This window comes from Triticum urartu, chromosome 5 (assembly GCF_003073215.2).
Source record: "Triticum urartu cultivar G1812 chromosome 5, Tu2.1, whole genome shotgun sequence".
NCBI lineage: Eukaryota > Viridiplantae > Streptophyta > Magnoliopsida > Poales > Poaceae > Triticum > Triticum urartu.
In genome coordinates, this window is record NC_053026.1 from 260,903,724 (window position 1) to 260,924,448 (window position 20,725).

At 42.8% G+C, this 20,725-nt stretch overlaps 1 long non-coding RNA gene across 1 annotated transcript; it reads right to left on the bottom strand.

The window, feature by feature from the left end:
• Window positions 1-445: 445 nt before the first annotated feature.
• LOC125555873 lies at window positions 446-1,516 on the bottom strand. The gene is made up of 2 exons (XR_007304929.1): window positions 1,138-1,516; window positions 446-1,021 (listed from the first exon to the last, which is right to left on the bottom strand). It is a non-coding gene; the product is annotated as an uncharacterized LOC125555873 (long non-coding RNA).
• Window positions 1,517-20,725: the final 19,209 nt, after the last annotated feature.

A 20,725-nucleotide genomic window follows, 5' to 3' on the forward strand; every position in this document is an offset into this window, starting at 1 on the left:
ATTGGTGTCGAGAAAGTGAAGAAACAGGAGATGTAAGCCAGAACGGATGTTGCCTAACACTCTCCGGAAGCAGCTTGGGTATATGCGAAACCATTTGGACGAGCGGTTGGGAGTTGGGAGAGGGGGCTGATATTTCGATCTAGGGCACGTTGTAGGTAAATGACTATTTTACCCTTCGCGGGCGGTGCTGGAAAAATGAGTGCACCCAGCCCCTGCCGACGCGTGTGCATGAATGTTTGGTCCTACCCGACGGTGGCTTGGTTTGCATTACGTTTTCCAAGTGTTCGAATAGGTTGAACAATAAAGTGTTAGCAACTATGTTTTGTTGCTGCAATTTTAATCATAATAAATGTGTCGCTCCATCAAGTTGTATCTAGAATTTACTCTCTTGGTAAATTGATGTATGTAAAAAACATACAACATGCTTGACAAAAAAATATAATTGCAGAACAATCTCAAAAGCGAACTTAATAAACATCAGGTGCGCCAGTACATACTGAACTTGAACTAAAACATCTTGCGCTACTAAGTTTAGCCCATCAACTGCATGAATGGGAGTGAAATAGGCTTAGCGGTAGAGGGAGCCACCCTTAATTACTTCATTACATAGTAGTACACTAACACATAGATCCCTGGCACATGCTAAGAGGCCCTGCCCCCCTAGTTTGAGGACGCAACCACGACCATGAGGACGAGAACTGTAAGCATGATGTTGACAGCTCCAAGAAGAACGTTGACGCCTACAAGGCCTGAGACCCAGGGCCAGCTCTGGCTGCGGCCGTGGGCGGGACTTGCTGGACCAGATTGTTGACCAGCTCTGGTTGGCTTGAGGCTGGATCTACGGCTATGCATGCGGCTGGTTCGCAACAGGCACCATCTACGTGCCCACATTAGCATGGTGGACACAAAACATCTGGCCTCCAGGGTGCATCCTAGCTTGGTGATGCGCGACAGCTATCTGCATTGGGGTCATCCTCCTCCAGTAAGCTCGCTGAAACTCGAAGAAACGACACTGACGAGACTAAAAAATTAGAAAAAAACAAAAGGCAAATGAAAAACATGTCAGTCAGATCTGAGTTTTTCCAAGGAAGAATTTGAGGCCGATAAAAAGAACAATATCCGATTGCATCCACTTACATCATATCGAATGCACTTGTAGAAGCGGCTACCAGCCTGAGATCTAGACCTCGCCACATTGGTCTTGATATCATCGTCGCACAGTGGTCACCTCATCAGCGGCAGCAGCCAGTCAGACAAGATTGGGATGGAGTTCGAAGATGAAGCAGACATGGCGAATCAGCCGAAGATGGAGATATGGAATGGCTCAGCAATACGAGGTGTGGTTTCCGGTCTAAGGATATGAATGGGTGGGGATGGGCTGATGGTTGTTGTTGGTTGGCATTTATTGTCACTGGGCTAGTCCCAGCACGGACGGACAACCAGACGGCCGGATGGCTCATGTTGGCTTAGATAAATTGCCGAGCCATCTCTATCCTGTCTGTCCCTAAATGGCATCTCGTCGACCTGTCGCAATGAATGTGTCCGTGCCTAAATCCCAGGAAATTCATATATGTCAGGGAAATACACTGGCCGTCACAAATCCACATGCAAACAAACGATCTGGATTTCGAGAGCAGCTGAGCTCGGGCTCAGAAGAGGATTTTTGCACATAACTCCCAAACATCAATTCGTCTGTTCTGTTTCAGTGACCTCCTGCAAGCAAAAAAGAGCTATTCTTTTGAATAATGGAGGAGTGGCTCTCCCGGCCTTTGCACCACATGTAAGAGCATGGTTATACTATAGCCAGCTGCTGGCTATATGGTCTTACCACATCATCTATAGTCAAGCTTATAGCCGGCAAGTACAATAGTTGCATACAAATATGTACTACTTTTTTATACATGATCCACCTCACTCTCTCAAAACATGCCTAGGAGCTCGTGCTGTGGCTGGCTGTTAATCAGTAGTCTGTTTCCCTTCTCTCTCTGTGATGCCCGGATAATTAAGCTACACTAACCCCCCTAATGATTCCATGTCATTAGGTTTAACTTAGCCAAATTGCCACTTAACAAAAATCGAAGCCAAATTATTATATCTTCAAAAAGTAAAACAAAAATGTTCGCTGGGTTGCAAAAATTCACTATCTAATTGTCATAAATAAACCACTTTATTTGAATTATTAAATTGCCCTTAAACTATTTTAATCTGGGCGAACAGCCCAAAATAAACGTTTCCTATTTAAAAAAATATCAAATGAATCCAACTAGTCCTCAAACTTTTTGTGGCAGCCCTAAATAATGTATAGTATTTATATGTCAAAGCTCTACTTTTTCAAAAGTCATTTGGTTCAAGATTTAAATGCCAAACATAAGCTAGTTAAAGAAACAGAAAGGAGAAATGAGAACTAAATTAAAAAAAGGGAGAAGAAGGAAGCCCCCCCCCCCTCATTCCCATGGGCCTTAGGCCACAAGCAGGCCTGCTAGGCCCAGGCGCCCCACCATCTCCTTAACCCTAGCCGCTAGCAGCCTCTCGTCTCGATCCCCTCGTTCCCCACCTCGCGCTGCTAGGGATAGACTCGCTCGATCCTTTCCCATCTCCCTCACGCTGCACCTCATACCCGAACCTCCCTGGTAGCGTCTCCTCTTCCCTGCTCCCTGCAGCACCTTCGTCGCCCGCCTCCACTCTTCGGTGCCCCGTTGATATCTACTACACAACCTTCTTCTTGTAGACGTTGTTGGGCATCCAAGTGCAGAGGTTTGTAGGACAGTAGCAAATTTCCCTCAAGTGGATGACCTAAGGTTTATCAATCCGTGGGAGGCGTAGGATGAAGATGGTCTCTCTCAAGCAACCCTGCAACCAAATAACAAAGAGTCTCTTGTGTCCCCAACACACCCAATACAATGGTAAATTGTATAGGTGCACTAGTTCGGCGAAGAGATGGTGATACAAGTGCAATATGGATAGTAGATAATGGTTTTTGTAATCTGAAAATATAAAAACAACAAGGTAACTAATGATAAAAGTGAGCACAAACGGTATTGCAATGCGTTGAAACAAGGCCTAGGGGTTCATACTTTCACTAATGCAAGTTCTCTCAACAATAATAACATAATTGGATCATATAACTAGCCCTCAACATGCAACGAAGAGTCACTCCAAAGTCACTAATAGCGGAGAACAAACGAACAGGTTACTGTAGGGTATGAAACCACCTAAAGTTATTCTTTCCGATCAATCTGTTGGGCTATTCCTATAAGTGTCACAAACAGCCCTAGAGTTCATAGTAAAATAACACCTTAAGACGCAAATCAACCAAAACCCTAATGTCACCTAGATACTCCAATGTCACCTCAAGTATCTGTGGGTATGATTATATGATATGCATCACACAATCTCAGATTCATCTATTCAACCAACACAAAGAACTTCAAAGAGTGCCCCAAAGTTTCTACCGGAGAGTCAAGACGAAAACGTGTGCCAACCCCTATTCATAAGTTCACGATGTCACGGAACTCGCAAGTTGATCACCAAAACATACATCAAGTGGATCACGTGATATCCCATTGTCACCACAGATAAGCACATGCAAGACATACATCAAGTGTTCTCAAATCCTTAAAGACTCAATCCGATAAGATAACTTCAAAGGGAAAACTCAATTCATCACAAGAGAGTAGAGGGGGAGAAACATCATAAGATCCAAATATAATAGCAAAGCCCGTGATACATCAAGATCGTGTCGAATCAAGAACACGAGAGAGAGAGAGATAGAGAGAGAGAGAGAGAGAGAGATCAAACACATAGCTACTGGTACATACCCTCAGCCCCGAGGGTGAACTACTCCCTTCTCGTCATGTAGAGCGTCGGGATGATGAAGATGGCCACCGGAGAGGGATTCCCCCCTCCGGCAGGATGCCGGAACGGGTCTAGATTGGTTTTCGATGGTTACAGAGGCTTGCGGCGGCGGAACTCCCGATCTAGGTTTCTTTCTGGAAGTTTTAGTATATATAAGAGGTTTTGGTGTCGAGAACAAGTCAGGGGGTCTCCGGGCTGTCCACGAGGTAGGGAGGCGCGCCTAGGGGGTGGGTGCGCCCCCCACCCTCGTGGGCAGCCCGGGACTCTTCCGGCCCAACACTTTTACTCCGTGTCCTTCTTCTGGTCCAAAAATAAGTTCCGTGAAGTTTCAGGTCAATTGGACTCCGTTTGGTTTCCCTTTTCTGCGAAACTCAAAAACAAGGAAAAAACAGAAACTGGCACTGGCTCTAGATTAATAGGTTAGTCCCAAAAATCATATAAAATAGCATAATAAATGCATATAAAACGTCCAAGGTTGATAATATAATAGCTTGGAACAATCAAAATTATAGATACGTTAGAGACGTATCAAGCATCCCCAAGCTTAATTCCTGCTCGTCCTCGAGTAGGTAAATGATAAAAACAGAATTTTTGATGTGGAATTCTACCTAACATATTTATCCATGTAATTCTTTTTATTGTGGCCAGAATATTCAGATCCGGAAGATTCAAGACGAAAGTTTAATATTGACATAAAAATAATAATACTTCAAGCATACTAACAAAGTAATCATGTCTTCTCAAAATAACATGGCCAAAGAAAGCTATCCCTACAAAATCATATAGTCTGGCTATGCTCTATCTTCATCACACAAAATATTTAAATCATACACAACCCCGATGACAAGTCAAGCAATTGTTTCATACTTTTGATGTTCTCAAACTTTTTCAATCTTCACGCAATACATGAGCGTGAGCCATGGACATAGCACTATAAGTGGAATAGAATGGTGGTTGTGGAGAAGACGAAAAGGAGAAGATAGTCTCACATCAACTAGGCGTATCAACGAGCTATGGAGATGCCCATCGATAGATATCAATATGAGTTAGTAGGGATTGCCATGGAACAGATGCACTAGAGCTATAAGTGTATGAAAGCTCAAAAAGAAACTAAGTGGGTGTGCATCCAACTCGCTTGCTCACGAGGACCTAGGGCATTTTGAGGAAGCCCATCATTGGAATATACAAGCCAAGTTCTATAATGGAAGATTACCACTAGTATATGAAAGTGACAACATAGGAGACTCTCTATCATGAAGATCATGGTGCTACTTTGAAGCATAAGTGTGGTAAAAGGATAGTAGCATTGCCCCTTCTCTCTTTTTCTCTCATTTTTCTTTTATTTATTTTTTATTTGGGCCTTTTCTCTCCTTTTTATGGCCTCTTTTCTTTCTCTTTTTTTCGTCCGGAGTCTCATCCCGACTTGTGGGGGAATCATAGTCTCCATCATCCTTTCCTCACTTGGGACAATGCTCTAATAATGATGATCATCACATTTTTATTTACTTACAACTCAAGAATTACAACTCGATACTTAGAACAAAATATGACTCTATGTGAATGCCTCCGGCGGTGTACCGGGATGTGCAATGAATCAAGAGTGACATGTGTGAAAGGATTATGAATGGTGTCTTTGCCACAAATACGATGTCAACTACATGATCATGCAAAGCAATATGACAATGATGAAGCGTGTCATAATAAAGGGAACGGTGGAAGGTTGCATGGCAATATATCTCAGAATGGCTATGGAAATGCCATAATAGGTAGGTATGGTGGCTATTTTGAGGAAGGTAAATGGTGGGTTTGTGGTACCGGCGAAAGTTGCGCAGTACTAGAGAGGCTAGCAATGGTGGGTTTATGGTGAGAGTGCGTATAATCCATGGACTCAACATTAGTCATAAAGAACTCACATACTTATTGCAAAAATCTATTAGTTATTGAAACGACGTACTACGTGCATGCTCCTAGGGAATAGATTGGTAGGAAAAGACCGTCGCTCGTCCCCGACCGCCACTCATAAGGAAGACAATCAATAAATAAATCATGCTCCGACTTCATCACATAACGGTTCACCATACGTGCATGCTACGGGAATCACAAACTTTAACACAAGTATCTATCAAATTCACAACTACTCAACTATCATGACTCTAATATCACCATCTTCATATCTCAAAACAATCATCAAGTATCAAACATCTCATAGTATTCAATGCACTTTATATGAAAGTTTTTATTATACCCATCTTGAATGCCAATCATAGTAGGACTAGTTTCATAACCAAAGCAAACTACCATGCTATTCTAAAGACTCTCAAAATAATATAAGTGAAGCATAAGAGTTCATCTATTTCTATAAAATAAAACCACCACCATGCTCTAAGAAGATATAAGTGAAGCACTAGAGCAAACGACAAACTACTCCGAAAAATATAAGTGAAGCTCGGTGAGTAGTCGAATAATTAAGAAACTATGTGAAGACTCTCTAACATTTAAGAATTTAAAATCTTGGTATTTTATTCAAACAGCAAGCAAAACAAAAAAAAACAAAATGACGCTCCAAGCAAAACACATATCATGTGTTGAATAAAAATATAGCTCCAAGTAAAGTTACCGATGAACGAAGACGAAAGAGGGGATGCCTTCCGGGGCATCCCCAAGCTCAGGCTCTTGGTTGTCCTTGAATATTACCTTGGGGTGCCTTGGGCATCCCCAAGCTTAGGCTCTTGCGAAACCTTATTCCATAGTCCATCGAATCTTTACCCAAAACTTGAAAACTTCATGACACAAAACTTAACAGAAAACTCGTAAGCTCCGTTAGTATAAGAAAATAAATCACCACTTAGGTACTGTTGTGAACTCATTCTAAATTCATATTGATGTAATATCTACTGTATTCCAACTCATCTATGGTTCATACCCTCCGATACTACTCATAGATTCATCAAAATACGCAAACAACACATAGAAAACAGAATCTGTCAAAAATAGAACAGTCTGTAGTAATCTGGATCAAACGTATACTTCTGGAACCCCAAAAATTCTAAAATAAATTGCTGGACGTGGGGAATTTATCTATTAATCATCTTCTAAAAGAATCAACTAAGTAACACTCTCCAGTAAAACATAGCAGCAAATCTTGTGAGCGCTAAAGTTTCTGTTTTTTACAGCAAGATCGCAAAGACTTTCCCGAAGTCTTCCCAAAGGTTCTACTTGGTACAAACACTAATTAAAACATAAAAAATCAACCATAACAGAGGCTAGATAAATTATTTATTACTAAACAGGAACAAAAATAAAATCGGGTTGCCTCCCAACAAGCGCTATCGTTTAACGCCCCTAGCTAGGCATGATGATTTCAATAATGCTCACATAAAAGATAAGAACTGAAACATACAGAGAGCATCATGAAGAATATAACTAGCACATTTAAGTCTAACCCACTTCCTATGAATAGGGATTTTTTGAGCAAACAAGTTATGGGAACAAGAATCGACTTGCATAGGAAGGTAAAACAAGCATAACTTCCAAATTTTAAGCACATAGAGAGGAAACTTGATATTATTGCAACTACCACAAGCATATATTCCTCCCTCATAATAATTTTCAGTAGCATCATGAATAAATTCAACAATATAACCATCACATAAAGCATTCTTTTCATGATCTACAAGCATAGAAAATTTACTGCTCTCCACATAGGCAAAATTCTTCTCATTCGGAATAGTGAGAGTATCATAAGAAACTCGAATACTAAAAATTGTTTCCACACTAAAAGAATACTATTCAGGAAAAGGGTAATCATAATCATGACAAGTTTTAATATAATCATCACTACCTTTTATAGCATACGTGTCATCACAATAATCATCATAAGTAGCAACTTTGTTCTCATCATAATCAATTGAAACCTCTGGCAAGATAGTGGAATCATTACTAAATAAAGTCATGACCTCTCCAAATCCACTTTCATAATTGTCAAAATAAGATTCAACATCCTCCAAAATAATGGGATCATTACTTCCTAAAGTTGACACTCTTCCAAACCCACTTTCGTCAATATAACCATCATAAATAGGAGGCATGCTATCATCATAATAAATTTGCTCATCAAAACTTGGGAGACTAAAAATATCATATTCATCAAACGTAGCATCCCCAATCTTGGGACAAACATTAATTGCAGCAAATACATTCTCAAACATGTCATTCTCATCACACATAGCATCCCCAAGCTTGGGCCTTTTCATATCATAAGCATAATCACTCTCATAATTAATAGTATGGATAGCACCAATAGTATAGTAATTATCATCATCACAATGAGTAATAGGAGCAACATCATTTGGGAGGGATGCCCTTTTACCTTTACTTCTCCGTCTTTTCTTTTTCTTCTTCACATTAAGTATGGGTTTAACCCTCTTTTTGGAGCTCCTTATTAATGAGATTGGTTGAATAGAAGGCTCCTCCTCGTTACCTGATTCATCATAAGAAATAATAGGAGGATATTGGGAAGTCTCTTCCATTTCATTAGTGTTCTCTTCATCTTCTAGTTGTTTACTTGACTTTATGTAATTGGCAATATAAGGATTTTCAATGCAATTCACCGCACAATACATATAAATTTCCTCTAAATCAAAATCAAGAACTTTATCAAGGTCAAATTCTGGAAGATCCTTAGTTATATGTTTCATTTCTTCATAACCCACAAGCAAACTAAGTTCATTATGATGTGCATGGGAAATCAAGTCATCACAATTTTGGGACACGATTCGATCATGAAACAATTGGCATTGGATATTTAAATGACCACGTTCATTGCAAAGTTCACAAGGATGGCTAAGAAAATTTAAATTTTCAGCACAAACATCTAGCCTTTCTTGCAGCCATTTAGTTTCTAAATACTTATGCCTCTTGCAAAATCTATCTTCCCTATTTGGTGTGTACTTGCAAACCCTATGCACTCCACAAAAATTGACATGCTTATAAGAGACATTTTCATCATGACTAGTGCAATCATCATTAGTACAATGGATATTCAAAGAGTTCGTACTAACAACATTGCAATCATGCTCATCATTCAAAGATTTAGTGCCAAACATTTTAATTCATTCTTCTTCTAGCATTTTGGCACAATTAACGGAATCCTTATTTTCATGAAAGATATTAAAAATATGAAGCATATGAGGTACCCTCAATTCCATTTTTCGTAGTTTTCTTTTATAGACTAAACTAGTGATAAAACAAGAAACTAAAAGATTTGATTGCAAGATCTAAAGATATACCTTCAAGCGCTAACCTCCCCGGCAACGGCGCCAGAAAAGAGCTTGATGTCTACTACACAACCTTCTTCTCGTAGACGTTGTTGGGCCTCCAAGTGCAGAGGTTTGTAGGACAGTAGCAAACACTACAAAAAATACACTTCCATGATGATACGTGTTTGTCACAGTAGGTCGCGTTTTTTGTCATGCATGTACATCAATGACAAATTTATGACAGAATCAAGATAGTCATACCTATGCTGTCGTAGAAGTGTTCCATGACATTACCAAAATTATCATCACGGAAGTGTCCACTTCCATGACAATAAATCGCGCGTCACAGAAGCGCTTTCATCAAGGGTGACCGACACGTGGCATCCACCGTAACGGAACGCCGTTAAGCTATCGGGTCGGGTTTTGGATCCGATAACCCGTTAACAGCCCCGACCAATGGGGATTTTCCACGTGTAAAATCATCATTGGCTGGAGGAGACACGTGTCAGGTCCGCGTTGGCACAGGTGTCACTCATCCAATGGGCGAGACGCGCCTATGATATGTTGACACATGGACCAGCCCATCAAGTTTAAATGGGTCGGCCCAACTGAAGGCCCACAAGATTTTGTGGACCATAATGGGCCGGCCCAGCTAAAGGCCCACGAGATTTTGCAGACCATAATGGGCTAGCCCAGCTAAAGGCCCACAAGATTTTGCGGGCCATAATGGGCCGGCCCAGGTAAATGCCCACAAGATTTTTGTGTGCCATAATGGGTCGGCCCAGGTAAAGTCCCACAAGATTCTTGCGGATCATAATGGGCCAGCCCAGCTAAAGGCCCAGGAGATTTCGCCGACATTAATGGGCCGGCCCAACTGTAGACCCACAAGATTTTGAGGACCCTAGTAGGCCGGCCCATTAACTGGCTGCCATGTTTTGGGCAAAATACCGGCCCATATTTGATCTGGTCCATTAATGGCCTGCCACACTCCGGGCCTAATAGTGGCCCATATGAGATCCGGCCCGTTAAAAGCCTACCACGTTCTGGGCCAAATTACGGCCCAGATCAGGTCCGGCCCTTTAAGAGGCTTTGGGCTCAATTATGGCCCATATCAGATTCGGCCCGTCAACTGGACACTATGCTTTTGGGCCCACTTGCTAAAGGCCCACTTAGTAATTCGGCCTAATATTAGTTTTGGCCTGTTAAGGGCCCGTTTAACATTTTGGCCCTATATTAATTTTGGCCTGTTAAAAGCCCGTCATATAGTTGGGTCTAACTACGGCCCGGTTTGCATCCGGCCTGCTCGCAGCTGATATCTGATTGGGCCAAACAAGGACCGAGACAATTTTAGCATGTTAAAAGCCCGTGATTTGATTCACACAATCATGGGCCGGGGTTCATTTCGGGCTGCTGCCGGCCCGTGAGCTGTTCGGCACGTTTCAGGCCCAATCTACATCGTGATTGCATGACGGCCCGATTATGTACCATAATTTTACGGTTTGGATGGTTTACTGCGAAGACAGGATATATATACAGTAAAATAACTGCAGCACCTTGAATAAGAAAAAACCTAGACTATACAATAAAGAATTACGGCATATTACATCCACTGGGCATCAAAGTTCGCCACTATGATAATAAAGCACAAGCAGATAGCAGATTACATACACTGGGCATCAAAGATCGCCACCAGTGCAAATAAACACGCCGACAAAATATATACAAAACCGACAGCACTTCAATAGAGTTCAAGAAAGGTTAGCCCTGCTGGGGAGCTGCAGCGCAAGCAGCTGAGCAAGATGATGAGACTGCGCTTGTTCAACACTTATATCTTCCTCACTCTGAAAGATAAACAAGCAGACAGATGACAGGTTTTGCACATAAAAGTATCAGTGCTGACAATTCATCACATTTCTTACTGACGAATAAAGTGACACAGTTTAAAATTGCATTAACACAACATGGTATTGTTCAGGTCAAGACATGGCGGGAAATGACATTGTGAAGGAGTTGGCAGCTTCACGACACCACTGGATTACAAATCAAGAACTCATAAGTATCAATGGTTAGTGTGCTGTCAATTTATACCATTTCAGATTGGCAAATAAAGAGACGGTTTAAATAATAGTAGAATGATATGACATTGTTCATAGTCAAGACATTGCAGAATATGACATTGTGCTGTAGTGGGTAGGTTCACCACACCACTGAATTACGGATGAAGAACAGAAGCATACATGCAGTGCAAAAGAAGATCACTTGCTATGTATAGTTTAATTTACATGGTATGAAGAAGGAACTTGGTTGTACAACTGAAAACTTAAATTGAGAAAAGACAAACTTTTGTTTATGAACTACATAATAAACTTTAAACAAGCAATTTGATGCAAACACCAAAAATAAACAGTTGTTGCAGTCATGCCTAACCAAATATATACAACAAAGTTTGAAGGCTTGAGATGGACAAACTTACATTATTGGTGAAGACAGGCTCTATAAAGGCCTTGTCCATGCTGATGGGGGGGCAATTCAAGAAGTTTACCACAACATCTTCTTCAAAAGCATTGCCTTTATTCTACATTTTGTTAAGAGTAAATATAGATGTGATAATATACGAAAAATTGGAGAATATTTAAGATAAGATGAAGAGTGATGCTACATAACCAAGTAGCTATAAATGTAAGTGCAGCGATACAGGCAAAAGGTACAGCCAAGAGCAATGCACAGCTAAACTTCTTCAGTACCAGCCTTATGGTAAGAGTAAATATAGATCTGATGTGTAGAAAATGGAGGGCAAAGGAAAATAAGTTGCAGAGTGATGGTACATGAACAACTACCTATCATTATAAGTACACTGAGAAAGGACAGCATGTACTTACAAGAACAATGCAGAGCTAAAAAAACATTGGCATTGGATATATTCTACACTAATGTAACCATTCATACAGATCAGATAATTTGGAGCGAACAATTGATAAGCAAGCTATCATGCATACTGCTGTCACATAATGAACCAGGTATGTATGCAAGTACAGTGATACAGGACAACAGGTACTAACAAGAGCAAAGCAGCGGGCAGCATATTTGCGATATCCTGTCATTCTTGTCAAACCGGAATTCTTCTTCGAGCAGATTTCCTGCAAAAAAAGATCCGTAAGGCACATGCGGAAAAGTAGAAGTTCAAATTGTCATGTGATTTCATAGACAGTACCTCATCCTGGGAACGAGACCAGTGCATAACAAGGTTTTTCCATTCAATGTCTTCTAAATTTAGCACAGGAGACTTCACCAAAAATTCGTTTATAGACTTGCCATCAAAGTGTGATTTCCTTAGGTAACACCGATACTGCTGCAATGTTTCCTTCAAAAGCACAAGCAAGCTTTGCTCGTCATGACTATCCAGATTGACCCTCGCCTAGTTACAACAATGTAATGTAAATCATTGATGTGTTCAATCAGCAGAAAACAGGAAAATAATAACCATGAATAATAGCACTTACACGTAAGTTGGGCAGGAAGATGTGAAAATGGTGTTTCTCTTCACAATATTCTTTCCATGATGGGAATATATGCACGTAGTCCCTAACAACATTGAAAGCATTGTCTTTTAAACTGGGAATAAATGGAATGGGGTTCCAATCTGCAGGAATTGGCCGTCTCTGCAATTGGGATAGGTCTTCGGCCGGTGGACTTGCTGTACTTTTTGCTGGAGTGGGATTTTTCTATGGTACAGCTGGTGCTATGGCAAATGAAATCGGTATAATTTTTGCTGGAGTGCAGGTCCTATGTGGTGGGGCTAGTGGTGTGGCCAGTGAAGTATGGGTACAGTCTGCTGGAGTCGGTCCTACGTTTTGTGTCACTGGTTGTACAACCAATATAAGTGGGGTGCTGTCTGATTTCTCCGGCACCACCACGTTTTTCAAGGACTTTGCTGGTGCTCCTTCAGGTTCGGCAATCACCCTCTTCCTTTTTGATGTCTGATGCACAAGAACAGCATTTGAGTGGAAAAACATGGTATGATGACAGATGGAATATGTATTTATAATGGATGGGCATGGCATCTCGACATATATGATGAGTAAACTAAGCAGATGGCGGTGCAACAAAGTAGAAGAAATGCAAGACAACATATGCAAGATACCCGCAATCAATAAAACATTACCAAATTAGAACAGGCACCTTGATGGGTGAACAGGACAGACCATCTGCCTTTGACTCCTCGAGGTTAGAATAGTCATTAGGATCATATTCTGAACAAGAATCAACAGGTGGGGAGCGTATGAGTTTCATTGCATCCAGAATGGCACTCAATGCCTTGGTGCCAATTTTGTAAGTCATTGAAGTTTTTAGCTTCAAGAGTGGACTGCTGCTAGTGGGACACAAAGCAGCTACACAGATCATAGTGTAGATATAACGAGAAAACCTTAAGCATCAGAGTAAAATCAGCAAAGTGGAACTTGCTGGAATATATGTGCTAGTATTGCTGGTACGACTAGAAAGGCTTCGGATACCAGCTCTCTTCAAGTGAAGGTGCGGTACTGTTAATATCAGTGTAACTCTCAAAGGAGACACAGCTCCCCACATTTCCTTGCTATTCTTATAGGATTCAAGTGGGCAGGCCACTACAAATCCTATTCCTATGTTTACAAGATCCTACGAATCAAAGAGGCTCAAAGTGTCCATCACAACCGACCGTATAGACCTCTACACTGCAAACGTCTCTGCTCATCTTCAGTACAAGGAACATATTGTACTACTATCATACTCCCTTCATTCCAAAATATAAGTCTTGGTAGAGATTTCCACTATGGATCACATACAGATGTATCCAGATACATTTTAGAGTGTAGATTCACTCATTTTGCTCCATATGAAGTCCATGGTGGAATCTATACAAAGACTTATATTTAGGAACAGAGACATATTAAAGAAGAACGGAAGACGAACATGGTAAAGAAGAGCAAGCAAATTTTGGATAATAAAATGTTGGTTGCACAGTGCCCACACATGATGAACCAGAGCGCATTAAGAATGCAACTCCCAGCTGTCTCTCGACCATTTCAGGCGGTTGGACGAAGATCCTATGTCTCCTAACCCTTCTTCTTCCTCATCTCTGATTCTTCCCATACAGAACACCGCACGGGCCGCCGGCCGGACCACCGGCCCCCATCGCCTATGTTCCTCCGGCACCCCCACCCCCACCCCCGCCCCAACCACCACCTGCGTCGAGTTTTCTTCGTTCGGCAAGGCCCCACAACCACTCGAGCCCCTTTGATCGCACCGGCGAACTCGGGCGAGCTCTGAAAAATCGACTGACCCAATTTTGAAATTTAGTCTACTGTGATTTAACTAGTGTGGAATATAAAAGGGAAAACCATAAGCATTGGGAGTATAGTGTTGAGCGTGCCATGGCGGATCAGAAGGTGCAAACCGGACAAAGGCAACTTCACAACCAAGACAAGAAATCAGAGTAAAGCAGTGGCGATCTATTTTCTTGCTGCGATAAATAAGTTGAGCAGATACGAAAGAGTACCGCCTCTGGTGTGGCGCCGTGTACGCATCTGCTGAGAATTTGACGGTGCTGCGGTAGCGATGGCTGTTGGCGGCATGGAAGCAGATCTAGGAGGGTAGACGGTGGCGGCGGGGCGCGGTGGACGAGACGGTCGTAGGAGCGGCGCCGGCAAGGTGGACGACGGCGGGGATGAAGCGAGAGGACGGGATGCAAGGATCCCGGTCCGAAGCCGTGGATGAGAGAGGTCGATATCTTGTAATGGACGGCGGCGGGGGGGTATCAGCTCCGGCATGGTGGAGGAGGACGGCGGTGGATGGGGTGGCGGACGGTGACGGATGGAGGAGGGTGGGGTGGAGAGGGTGTTTTGGCGCCCACAGAGTACGAATGGGGAAAAGGGGGGTAGAGAGGAAGGGGGAACCATGTATTCAGGGCGCGCTTGTCTCAAATGCGAGGAAATTTACAAACTTAGCCCCCGTTTCAAATTTCTACTACATCATAGCAACATTAGTCGGTTGGGGATAGGACGGTAATCTCGCATACACCGAATATTTGCCGACGAGAGTTTGTTTTTGGCGCCCACCGTGTATGAATATGAATCGGGGAGGGAGTCGATTTCGGCCGAGGACACACTGTGTTTTGGCACCCACCATGTATGAATCCGGGTGAGAGGCGGTTACGTCACATTTGGGTGAAATTACAAACCTACCCCTATCGAAACCTATAGAAATCCAGCAGATAGGCTTTGCATGGCAGGGATAGGCAGTAGTGATTTCCATCTCGCAGATTTTGGTTTCGGGCGGTTACTGCGACTTTCCCCGCTTCGTTCAAATTTTGCAGAGTGCACGTTTACCGTACCAACTCAATTCGAATCCCGTTTGTATTCTATTTTTTTGGGGCGGGATCTATTTTCAATTGGAATTACATTCTATATACATCATTTTTTATATATACTTTCAAAAGCACAACAAAGAATTCTGCTCCTTTATATGTATAATATGATTTACAAATACAACGATCTTGAAATCTTAAGGTTGAATTCGAAATAATTTAACCAAATTATGTTCTACTAAAATGTATGGATCAGTAATATCTACATATTAAATAACATAGATGTGCGTGAATTCATATGAGTATGCATGTTTGATAGATCAATTTTGGTTCGAGTATGGATTACATGTATCATCATCTCGGATTCAAATATTTGAATCCCTTTTTTGTTCACTCCTTTCACGCCCATCTCTCTCGCATGCATGCTCCTTCAGGTAGCTATCACTCTCTTTTCTCCAGCTCACCCGCACGCTCACTTCATGTTTCTCCTATCCTCGCAAACATGGTCTCTCGACGTCTCCCTTGAGAAGTGTCACACTCTCCCTATCATTATACATTACACGGTTTTCATTATCTCTCACGTCTCTACTGTTCTCTGGTATCACTCGGTACCTAACCTTTCTTTTTCACCGCCACACACACAGTCTCCACTCGTCTTTCACTTTGTCTTTCTCTCTATGGGATTCTCTCTCACACCCTATATGTCTCTACATATGACTCATACCACTAAAATTACTCTCTCTCTCTCCTGTAGACACAACATTTGTTGCGATCTCCTTTTCATCTCCATCCCAGACTGACATTATTCATTTGTTTACCGATCAGACAACCCCGACTACCGTCTCCTCTCTCTCTCTCAGACACACACACACAACTCCTGCTTCCACTCCCCTTCTCGACTACCGTCTCTCTCTCACACACATAAAACTCTCGCTTTTGCACCCCGACTCGTATTTCTCTCACAAACATTTATCGACTAGCTAGCCTCTAGATAGGTTTATACACCCGCACACTCGTGCTTCCACCATCGCATACATGTCTCTCTCCCGCTCCTTGTATCCATGTAGATTTTTCTTCCCTTCTTGAGACACGCCCTCTCGATCATGCACACACACACTATCGCCTCATTTTAAGCTGATACCTATCACGCACACACTCCTTGTGTCTTTGTCACACATCCACTCCGTCCTCCTCCACTCTCCCTCTCTCTCACACACACATGGGCTTTTTGCAACAACTAGCAAGATGCCCATGCGTTGCACGGAACATCAAGATGCATTTGTATGAGTAGTTTATCTTGTGGGGGAAAAGGATGAACGAGGGAAGGCCTTATTTGCAAATGTGGAGAGGGGTGTGGGTATCTTTTTCCAAAATTGCCATAGTTTCCTTCCTATCCGTCAGATATAGATCGGACGGCCTATATTGCAGGATGGCAGGCACACGATCATCACCGACAATGCTTTTTATAAGAGTAGGGATAAAAAATAGAGTTGGTGATGATGGTGGGCCTGCCATCCTGCAATGTAGGTCGTCCGATTTATATCTGACGGATAGGAAGGAAAATATGGCAATTTACTCGCACTCTTCACCACATTTGCAGATAAGGCCTTCCCTCGTTCATCCCTTTCTCCCACAAGATCTTGATGTTCTGTGCAACGCATGGGCATCTTGCTAGTAAGAGTAGAAATTAGACATATACCACTTCTCGAATCTTGAAACCAACAACATTCCTCCCTTATCTCATGAAAACCGCCAAAGGAATATATTTTGAGTGAAACATAACATATTTTTAGTGATATACGTATTTCAAAACTAGACTTTTTTCTATCAAATCGGTGAATATGTATTAATCTACTTTGATTGTGTGGCAACGCATTGGCACATTGCTAGTAGTTATTATAATTTTTTGGACACCAGACAAACGGTGGAGTACATATACGAAGAGAAGAGGCGCACGCACGTAGTCGGCCTCTCGCTGTCTCGCACACATGAGTGTTACGTAAAGGCGACGTTAACAAATAAACCCTAAAACCCTAGGTGCACGATTGCTGCATTCGCGGGTACCGGGTACGTGGTGGAGCACCTTTGTAGGAATAGTCAGCTCCATTTACGTTGCTGCAGAGGACCACCATCATCGCCTTCCTTACTCTTTTCCTTCCTCTTTCTTGATTTTGCCTTGTCAAGTCAAATCCACAAGAAAAAGGAATAAAATTTGCTCTTTAGAACTCATTGATGCATGATACTGACGAACACTACTTTCATGTAAGGCAGCCGCAGGATAGGAGGATGGAATATGTATGAAAAACAGGACTGCGTGACATATTGACATGTATGATGTATAAAGTGTAAACTAAGCACAAGGTGCTTAAACTTGTTAAAATCGATGCAAGCTAGAAACCATATGAAAGATGAAACCAATATCACTCTGCCAAATTAAAAGGGTGCCCTAACAAATGTATTTGACCAAATTAGAAGTAATACATGGCAATAGGCTAGAAATAATATGCAACGAATAAAGGTGACTCATCCTAAGTGATTGATGTAGGATACAAAAGAGAGGTAGTTTCATGTAAGAACAAGGTTAACACATAGATGTAGTGTGTACCAAAAATAGGAAGGCATGTCATATTCACAGGTATAGTGTGTAAACTAAGCAGATGCAATTTACCCTAATTAGAAGCATTACAAGCTAGACACCGTATGCAACATGCAACCACATATCACACTGCGAAGTTAGAGCAAGCACCTGTGATGGTGGTGTAGGGGAAGTGCGGTCTTCAGGTACAGAGCTACGTTCAATATCTTCATTTAGGCTTGCTGTTTCTTGAGAATCATGTGGAGAGGATGAAATTGCATTCTTTATAAGAGTATTGCGTCTCATATTAACCCACGCGCGTGACTGTCTCATCATAAGCGATAGATGCAGGATACACAAGAACAGTAGTTTGATGTAAGAACATGGTGTGATAGGCAGATGTGGTATGTACCAAAAACAGGAAGGCGTGTCATATTCACATGTATAATGTGTAAGCTAAGGAGATGCAATTTAACAAATTAGGAGCGTTGATGAGGGATACACAAGAAAAGTAGTTTGATGTAATAACATGGTTAATAGAAAGACGTAGTATGTACCAAAAACAGGAAGGCATGTCATATTCACAGGTATAATGTGTTAACTAAGCAGATGCAATTTACCCTAATTAGAAGCATTACAAGGTAGACACCATATACAACATGCAACCACATATCACACTGCCAAGTAAGAGCAAGCACCTGCGACGGTGGTGTGGGGGAATTGCGGTGATCGACTAGAGAGCTACGTTGACTATCTTCATTTAGCCTTGCTGTTTCTTGAGAATCATGTGGGGAGGATGACACTGCACTCTTTAAACGAGTAGGGTGTCTCACAGTAACCCACTCGGGTGACTGTCTCATCATAAGTGATTGACGAGGGATACAAAAGAGCATTAGTTTGATGTACGAACATGGTTAATAGACATATGTAGTATGTATCAAAAATAGGAAGGCATGTCATTATCAAAGGTTTAATGTGTAAAGTAAGCAGATGCAATTTAACCAAATTGGAAGCAATATAAGCTAGACACCATATGCAACATGCAACCACATTTGACAGCGCGAAGTTAAAGCAAGCACCTGGGATGGTTGTGTGTGGCAATTGAGATCATCAATTGCAGAGCTATGTTTACTGTCTCCAACTGCTGACACTGCACCCATTAGAGCGCTGAAACGCTTAGTGCTTATCTTTGAATTACACTGGAGCGACTTATGTCTTTTCTTTTCTGCATTCATCAACACTGCGTCAGAGTCTGAAATACCCATGCATAAAAAAACAATAGTGTGAGTATGGGTGAAGTGTGTGCACAATTAGTACAGTGTAAAGGTAGCAGATAGCAGGTGGGTGAGAAATAAATGACGGGAGACATATGATAGCTCTACAACATGCATGGCACACTAAATTACTACAGGATTCTATGAAAATAACAGTCGACTGAAAGCAAATAGGTCAGTCCATTTTTTCTGCACCGTCCGATGTACAAAGAACGGGCAGATCGCCTTCATCTACCTCCAGTCAGTCAGTGTTGACGATCTTCCACGAAACGCCAGCGACCACCGGCCCAGTATTCCTCCCCTGCCTGCGCCCTCCCTCGACCTCACCGCACCACCGTGCTTGGCACCGCCCCCCGCCCCCCCGGCCATCCATTCAAGCCCCGCCGACCTCCAGATCGGGCGCAAGCAGCTCCTGCGCCCCACACCCCTATGATAGACACCGATGTGCCGTTTCCTCGGGGAACAGGCGGACTAGGTGCTCTGCGCGCCTAAGCAGGTGCTGCTTCTTTTAATTGCGGTTCGACTGACCCTGAATTGAAATCCAGGCGGGCTACTGACCTCTAGCAAAGGTGAAATAGTAAAAGGGAGGAAACCTTGTGCATTTAGTATCACGAAGAAGATGCAGTAAGAAGCGCTCAACTAGTTTCTTTTGTGGGATGAATACGGTGTGAGCGGAGACGTAAGATTTGCACGAATAAGGGAAGAGGAGTACCTCTTTCTGCTGGTAGTGTTGTGTCCTCCTTCTATTTTTCCGACGATCTTCTTGTTGTTCGTCGGAAACCAGAAGTTGTGGAGGATGGTGCAGCCTTGGACGAACCCATGGCCAAGTTGTTGAGTGTGGTGCGGTGGCCGTCTGTCAGCGGCGGGGAAGCAGATCTGAGGCGGCGAACAACGGCGTAGCGGGAACAGCTCTGGTGCGGTGGATGGTTGCGAAAGTGGAACCGCAGCAGTGAGGCGCGGGATGGCGTGGTTGGAGTGGTTTTGGTACGGCGCACGTTGGTGTCGGCATCGTGGAGGCAGCTCTGCCTCGGCTTCAGCTGCTAAGTCCTTGAGGGCGTTGCGGTTGCGGTTGCGTTGGACGACGACATCGGGGTACTGGCTCCGACGTGATGGAGGAGGGCGGCGGTGGATTGGCCGCTATGGGGTGGAGGACGGAGGAGGCTGGGGTTTCGTGGCTGGTGGAGAGGGCGTTTTCACGCCCACGGAGTATGAATGGGGAAACGGAGGGAGGCGGGGAACTAAGGGGGAACAATGTTTCGGTTTGAGACGCGCTTGTTTGAAATTTGGGGAAAGTTACAAACTTTGCCCCCATCTAACATTTCGGACATATTGCGGGTTAGGGGTAGGACAGTCATGTCAGGTGTCCCAAATGTGGGCGGGGTAGATTTCGGTCGAGCGCATGGGTAGGCACCCACGGCGTATG